This window comes from Ornithodoros turicata, chromosome 1 (assembly GCF_037126465.1).
Source record: "Ornithodoros turicata isolate Travis chromosome 1, ASM3712646v1, whole genome shotgun sequence".
NCBI lineage: Eukaryota > Metazoa > Arthropoda > Arachnida > Ixodida > Argasidae > Ornithodoros > Ornithodoros turicata.
In genome coordinates, this window is record NC_088201.1 from 125,620,097 (window position 1) to 125,627,560 (window position 7,464).

The window sequence follows — 7,464 nt, forward strand, 5'->3', positions numbered from 1 at the left end:
AAGAGGCTAGATTTCGGCGCCGATTGCGCGAGTTGAGGAGGAAAATCGAAGCCGGTTTTCAGCTCCCCTTTGGCAAACTTTGCCGCTGCGCACAGCCAAAATATTTCGCGTGTGCCTTGGAGGCATATTATTCCTTCATAATATACGCAAACGAAAGATGTGTCGAACTTCTGGTCAGAGTCCCTTTAATATGAGAATTCGCAGTATCACCAAAATACGCGGGAACGCCCGTCGTCATATTAAGGAGAATTGACTGTACAAAATATTCAGACGGCAAAACTCGGAAGGTGGAGCAATTCTGCTTAACAAACACATAATCTTATTTTGATTTGAACCTAGGTTCAAATTTGTTTGATTAGTGACAGCCCTGAATGTGCAGTTGAGTTAACAGCTGTTAACTCAACTGCACATTCAGGGCTGTCACTAATCAAACAAAGCACGAATGAGAAGGATCCCAGACATAGAAAGTTCGGGACAGGCGAGGACATTTCCTGCTGTCAAGCTGAAGGCAAAATGAATGAAGCGGACACTCGGCTAAATCGAGGCTTCCTGCAGCTGGCACAATAGTGGCATCATCGAAGAGAATCAACACCGACAGTATACGCCGACCCGATGAGCCGCTACTTTTTTCCTTTCTCGATGTACGTGTTCGTCTTGGAGTGAGGAGTCTAATAATGTTTGTCAGGGTACACACACATGACCCTTCCTGAAGGACACGTTTGCAACAGTACCTATACCTCTGACGCACGGGCAGTCTGAAGGCCATTCCAGAGGAGGACACCTACCGGAATGGTGTTGATGCCCACTGACACACGATGAGGGTGGTTCTCCTTTTAGATAACGGGTCTTTTAGGAAAAGCAGATCGACTATCTCCTTTCCTAACAAAAAGGCGCAACCTCGATAGCAGCTACCTACGACGATTAGCGGTTCCCGATTATTTAGCACGCAAACAAACCTACATTCATTTTTATCAGTCGTTAAAATAGTTTTCCTTGATTAGAGGTGGCCATGTCATATTCTCTTTTTTTTTTCGAGTGATAATAAATTCAATAGTCTCGCGCTCAAATAACCGCGCCAACCAAGCCGCGTGTACAGTGGCAAAAAAGGTATATGTGGGCTGTAATAATGGGAATTAGTAATAATAATGGGAAGACGGCTTAGGTGACCTGCGTGGACAGAAACACAGTGGTGAAGTCTACGCCAGTATTGCCGAGGCATCGAGTAATTCCGGAACGCGTTACGAGGTACGCTAATGCAAAATCGCGATCGTCGAGTGTTACCTGGGCGAACTCATTTCCTTAAGGGGCCCGTCAGAGCTGTAAAGGTAAAGTGTGTATAAAGTGCGCTAGCTGACCGTGTGTAACGGTATTATCTGGTTTCTGGCGAGGAGCGAAGATTTATCCTGAACGTTTATTGGTTCAAGAGGGAATCGTCTTCCTCTGAGTCTGAGCGAGGACGTGAGGTTGTTGCCCTACACTGGTGTAAAAACACTGCAGTCTCCTCTGCTCCACTATTACAACGGCAGGCCAGCCTCACCACCAGTTCAGGAACAAACGACACTTTATTTTATGGTAACAACTTTATTTTATTATTACGATGACAAATTTAATTTACTTTAAGAGCCAGACGCTACCAAGACTCCAGTTGACCGCCGCATTGCTCACAGACAGATACTATCGCTTTATAGGTCATGCCTAGGGATCGCAGTTCGAATATGTATCCTGGACAGATTCAATGATATCGTTATATTGGTTCAATGGATCGCCGTCCAAATGGAAGACGTATGTGGCAGGTCGAGTACGTCAGATTCACAGACTCAAGTCCCCTGAAAAGTGGCGGCAGTGTCAGGCGATGGAGAATCCGGCAGCGGTGATTAGGAGGCTTTAAAGGATGCCAGCTCCGTGACTCAGTGTCACGGTGGCAGGGACTCCTCTGGCTTAAGGACGTTGAACTCACAAACATGTGGCCGCATGTGACACTAGATAGCGCACCAGAAACCGATGAAGCCTTGTACATACAGGTTACGCTAAGTAACGTGACCGCTCCATTATTTGCACCTGAACGTTTTAGTGAGGCTACTCGCCTTATCCGAGTAACCGCATGTGTGTTCCGCTATTTGCTCAACACCAAGTGTCGTGTACCGAGCAGGTATTATGAGACAACAGTAGTCCCACAAGAAACCGCTTATTATGTACAGCCGAATGGGGATCCCAGTTCTCGTGCTCTCTTGCATGTGCCCTAAAGATACGAAAGGCGCATGCCTCACGATCACGCCGATGACCGCTACACTACACGAAGCATTCTGATGATAACAAGACCAGCACAGTAAATTTTTTTACACCCAGTTTTGCACCAAATCCGTGTTTTTCTACATAAGCACCCCTTTTTACTCCCTTAGGTGTAATAAAAGGCGTAAAAAACAGCGTAAGAAAAGGTGTTCTGAAAATTACACGGATTTTTACACCTACAGGCAAATCAAATGGTGTTACTAGAGTGTGAAAAAGGGTGTAAACACCAAAACACCCTTGTTACACGATTTTTACTCTTTTTGCGCGAGTTAAGGGTGTTAAAATGGTGTTAAAAGACGTCAATGATGGTTTTGAGAGAAAGGCTATACTACCATCACTAGTGTTTTAGAAGGCACGAAGGAAGCACACACTGACGAGATATAGTGTTTATGGCAGGCCAAAGTCAGATGTGTGCAATTAGCTTCGTTTCGTTATTTTTCTTTTTTCCAAGAGGTAAACAGGCGTCGGTCCCCTGGCGGAAAACCCCGCCAGGGGACCGACGCACGTTGGAGTCGGTGGGCGGCAAGCCAAGCCAAGTCAAGGCCGTCGGCGCGGCGTTCGTTTTGGTTCGTCTGGTATGGTGAGGCCGCGTCCGTTACAGTGAGATAGAGCTTGTTTTTCAGCAAAGATGACATACGTAGCGTGCCTAGTTGTGGTGCTTCATGCGGACATTAGACAAAAGTGCCTGCTTGAAGAGGACACTCCAACTGCTTTGAGGAGTGCTATCTCGGCTTCGAGAATTTTGGCGTCATACGTGAACGCCACTGACAGGATTCAGGTATGTTGCTTCTTGTGCCATACGCTTGAAGTAGAACACAGAACTACACATGCAGAGCGTTGTGATGACTTAGTAACAACATTGCTGTCACCTCTAGGTTCGGGATAGCGACTTCAGTGGGTGTTGAATTCGCGGAGGGCGATGAGATAATGCATACGGCGACAGTACCCGTCTTGCAACCTCACCGCCAGGAACGCTCGAAGGATTCAGTACGTATGAGTCGACTGTTATCCTATCTCTGCAATTTAAGCTATATTGTGATCATATAATAGTAGTGTTGCTCAGACTCTCATGCGTCCCTCGGAGCCCGCTACCATGTGTTGAAATAGCTTGTTTGGAAACTTAAAATTGCGCGTCGTTGTCGTCGCCAGTGTCATATTCCTTTTCTCTCGCCACGGCATTGTTCGACATTGTGCAGAAAAGGAATGTCAGGCTCCCTTCTGGTAATTCATGCTGGTAGTTCATGGTGAACAGTAGGATTCAAGGGGAAGACGTCGAGCACTGAAGTGTTGCCTATCAAGCAAAAACTATTGTTTTCTGTTGGAAAATCGGTGTGTATTGGGTACATATCTGCTGTGCTGTGTGCACTTGGTGTTTTCTCGCTGAAAACCGTAAAAATTCAAATTGGGAGTATATTTACATGTAAAGTTACTGAAAACAGTAAGTTGTGTTCCCTGTTGGGGCTTTTACAGACCTCCTTGCTGTCCACGCCCTGCGAATACTGGGTTCGTGCGTGAAGGGTTCCGAAGCAATAAAGAACATGTTTGTGCATTATGTAAGTATATTCCACTTATAATCATGATCATAGTCCTGCAATTTGGTAAATTTAGAGAGTACGCAGTGGTACCAGTGAATCTCATGGTAATTGAATTACTGGGTCGTGTAAGAGAATATCTATCACTATTTTTATCGATATTGAAATAGATTAGCTATGTATATAAATATTGACGTTTTGTCGGTTCAGAGACAGATGTCTTAGAGGTAGAAGGTCGATAAGGCATGGTTATGCCCAACTAAGCGCAACGTACAAGTGCAATTTATTTGAAGGCTGATGACGTCGCACAACTATCTCAAAAGCTGTAGATCTGGTACCGATATTTTTCATTGAATGTCCACTTACATATCGATATACTAACAATTTCCAATATCGATGTAAGATTGTGTTCATCAATATTTTTATCGAATCTTGATAATTAATCAATATTTTTATCCAATCTCGATAATGATATATGTGGAAATTTTTTTGATATCTTTGCTCCTCTACAGGTTTTCCCGCACATTTTAATCCAAGCGTTACCCAATTTAACCCACTGGTCCACCACATTAATAAAAAACACCAACCAATTTAATCCAAACGCTACCCGATTTAATCCAAGCATCGTGTGTAAATATATTCCTTCATGGAAATAAACATGACTAAGAGTTTTGTGATTATGACAATGTACCTGATACCTGATATCCGTTCTGTTAATGTATCCTGAGTTTAACACCTGATCTGTCAACCCCTGGCTTTTGCAGTGTCTTATGACTGCTTTTTGTCGTTATGAGTTTTCATGACTATTTTCAGGATTTGTTCCAATAATTTATTATATCAGATTACTGCTGCTTCAAACAGTGTCATACAGTGTTTTATGACTGTCGACGGTCATATTGACATTCCATGACCATTTCCATGCCATGTGTCATGAATCGATTTTATGGGACTAGCGCTGCGTCGAACAGTGCGATAGTGTTTTATGAGTACCGATGGTCATTATCACATTCCATGACTATTTTCATGATATGTGTACCGAATCAATGTTATGGGACTACCACTCTTTCAAACAGTGCGATACAGTGTTTTATGACTATGGATGGTAATCATCACGTTCCATAACTATTTGAATGACATACCATGAATCAATTTTATGGGACTACTGCAGCTCCAAACAGTGTCATATATGTGTTCTGTGACTACTGACGGTCATTATGACATTCCATGACTATTTTCGTATGTGCCGCCACGAATCAGTTTTATGGGACTACTGTTGCTTCAGTGTCATAGCTCTTTTCTGACTATCAATGGTTGTTATGACACTCCATGAGTTTGTTCATGAATTGGGTCATGACTATGCTTTGTCCGAACACCGTTTTCCATGCCATGTGTCATGAAACGTCGTTATGAGGCATTGCTGCTTCACACAGTGTCATATAGCGTTTATGACTACCAACAGTCATTATGACATTCCATGATATTTTCATAATATCACAATGGCCTGACTCAATGCAACTCAGCTTCTTCAGATCATGTCATGCAGTGTTTAATGACCATCTACTACCATCTTAGTGACCATCGGCAGTCATAAAAAAGTGTGTGACACTGTGTGAAGGAGCAGTATAGCTGCATAGAGTCATGACCCAGATTATGAAAATAGTCATAGAATGTCATAATGGACAACTGTAATCGTAAAACAATATATGGCAGCGTTTGAAGCCGTGGTAGTCCCATAACATTGTTTCATGGTACATATCATGAAAGTACTTATGGAATGTTATAATGACCGTCGTTAGTCACAAAACACTTTATGACACTGTTTGAAGCAGCGGTAGTCCCTTAAAAGCAATTCATGGCACCATATCATGAAAATAGTCATAATGACAAAAAGCAGTCATAAACACCGCATAACATGCAAAAACCAGGGGTTGTTGGATCAGTATTCATAAACTTGTGATACATTGGCGTAACCATGAAAGTCTCAGTCATTACAGTTACCATGACGGAATAACACAGAATACCTTTACACATGTTGCTCGTATTAGACTACGTAGCGTTGACATTAAATTGGTTGGTGTTTGGATTATTTTGGTTGTCCAATGGATTAACTTGGGTAGCGCTTGGATGAAAGGGAGTGACCAGTGGATTAAAATGAGCGAGAAAACCTGTAGTAATTACACAACAGTCGTACAAGTATGCAGTTGAGGCAGTGTTTCCATTTGGAAGGCACAGTCTCTTTGCATATGGGAAATGTATGAACATCTCAGACAACATTTGTCCTAGATGATAACAGTTCTGAAATTGCTATGCAAATTCCCTGAGCAGTGAAAGAAGGACGGGGTCATATATTTGTGTACTACAATTCTATCCAATGTTCGAGGCCACACTATTCACACCATACGCATTCCTAAACCTGTGTTTCCCCTTTCATAGGATACACCTGTGCCGGTGACACCGTGCATCATGTTCACTGGGAGCAGCATTGAAGAAGCGGAGCATATGGACCTCTATGTCGGCGAGTAGCGCCTTCTCAGAACCATCAACCTTGAAGAGGGCTTGGCTGCCATTCTTGCAGCTATTGGTTAATTCATATTGTCTACAGTGCAAAGCCGCACCGTACATTTTGAAGCCTGGAAGAGCGGTGCCTGAAAGTGAGTGACTCTCGTGTAAGAAGCCCCGTGGATCAATTTTTTCAACAGTTACGGAAAAGAGCTTGTGGATGCTTCGAACATCTAAAACATTTGCTACTTTAACTGACTTGTAGTGAGCCCTGCATCCCCCCCCCTCCCCCGCCCACCTCCCAAACAGGCAGCCATTTCGTCAAGGAATTGGAAATTCTTCGGAAGCACGGGTGTGTTCTTTCTTGTTCTTTGGCACTGAACTCTCATAAGCCTGGGGGATTACCATTCTTCTGGCAATGTAGCCGTCCATTTGTCAACATACCTGGCACAGCGCATTACATTTAGGGAAATTACTTTGGGTATTCTGTGCTTCCATTTCTAGTCTTTAGTATGTGCTCTTGTTAAGAGATAGTCTTCTATCCGTTTTCTTTTTTTCTGTTTGCCAAAAAAAGCTGTTTTCTTTTGTAAAAGCTGTTTGCTGGCTGTTTTCATTACCCTTTCGCATCAACGCTATTTGCAGTAGCTTCTTATTTGGTGTACTGGATCTGTAGTGGTGCCTTATGTGGATTTAAACATTTAATATGCCTTTTCATCTTATTTTTTTCTCATTGCTGCTGTTTCAATTAGTTATGTCATCAAGGACTCAGTTCTTCTTTGCCTTCCTTCCACATACTGTGCATATTGTTCCACTCTGGGCAACGTTATAAGGAATTTAGTTTCACATGTGTACATGCACTTGTACTTCGCCAATAAACATAACTTTGTCGTCATACATTGTTCCAGGCATATTCCTCACATTCACGCACGCTGTTGAGCTGGTCGGGCTGTCCTTCTTTTCCAATCTGCGGAACACCAGTCCTCCAGTGACCTGCCATAATGGCTTTCTAGTGCTCGTCTGGTGCGCCAAAAATCTCAGATTATACAAGGTGACAAGCCGAGGCCTCGCAAGATTTCCGTGTGCAGCTATGCAACAACCAGCTCAACAGCGGAGGTCCGTGCAATGCTGCGTCCGAAACACTCCA

General features: G+C 43.3%; 1 long non-coding RNA gene across 1 annotated transcript; it reads left to right on the top strand.

Moving 5' to 3' along the window:
* Window positions 1–2,341: 2,341 nt before the first annotated feature.
* LOC135368687 (uncharacterized) lies at window positions 2,342–7,212 on the top strand. The gene is made up of 4 exons (XR_010414852.1): window positions 2,342–3,067; window positions 3,165–3,276; window positions 3,760–3,842; window positions 6,255–7,212. It is a non-coding gene; the product is annotated as an uncharacterized LOC135368687 (long non-coding RNA).
* The last annotated feature ends 252 nt before the right edge of the window (window positions 7,213–7,464 follow it).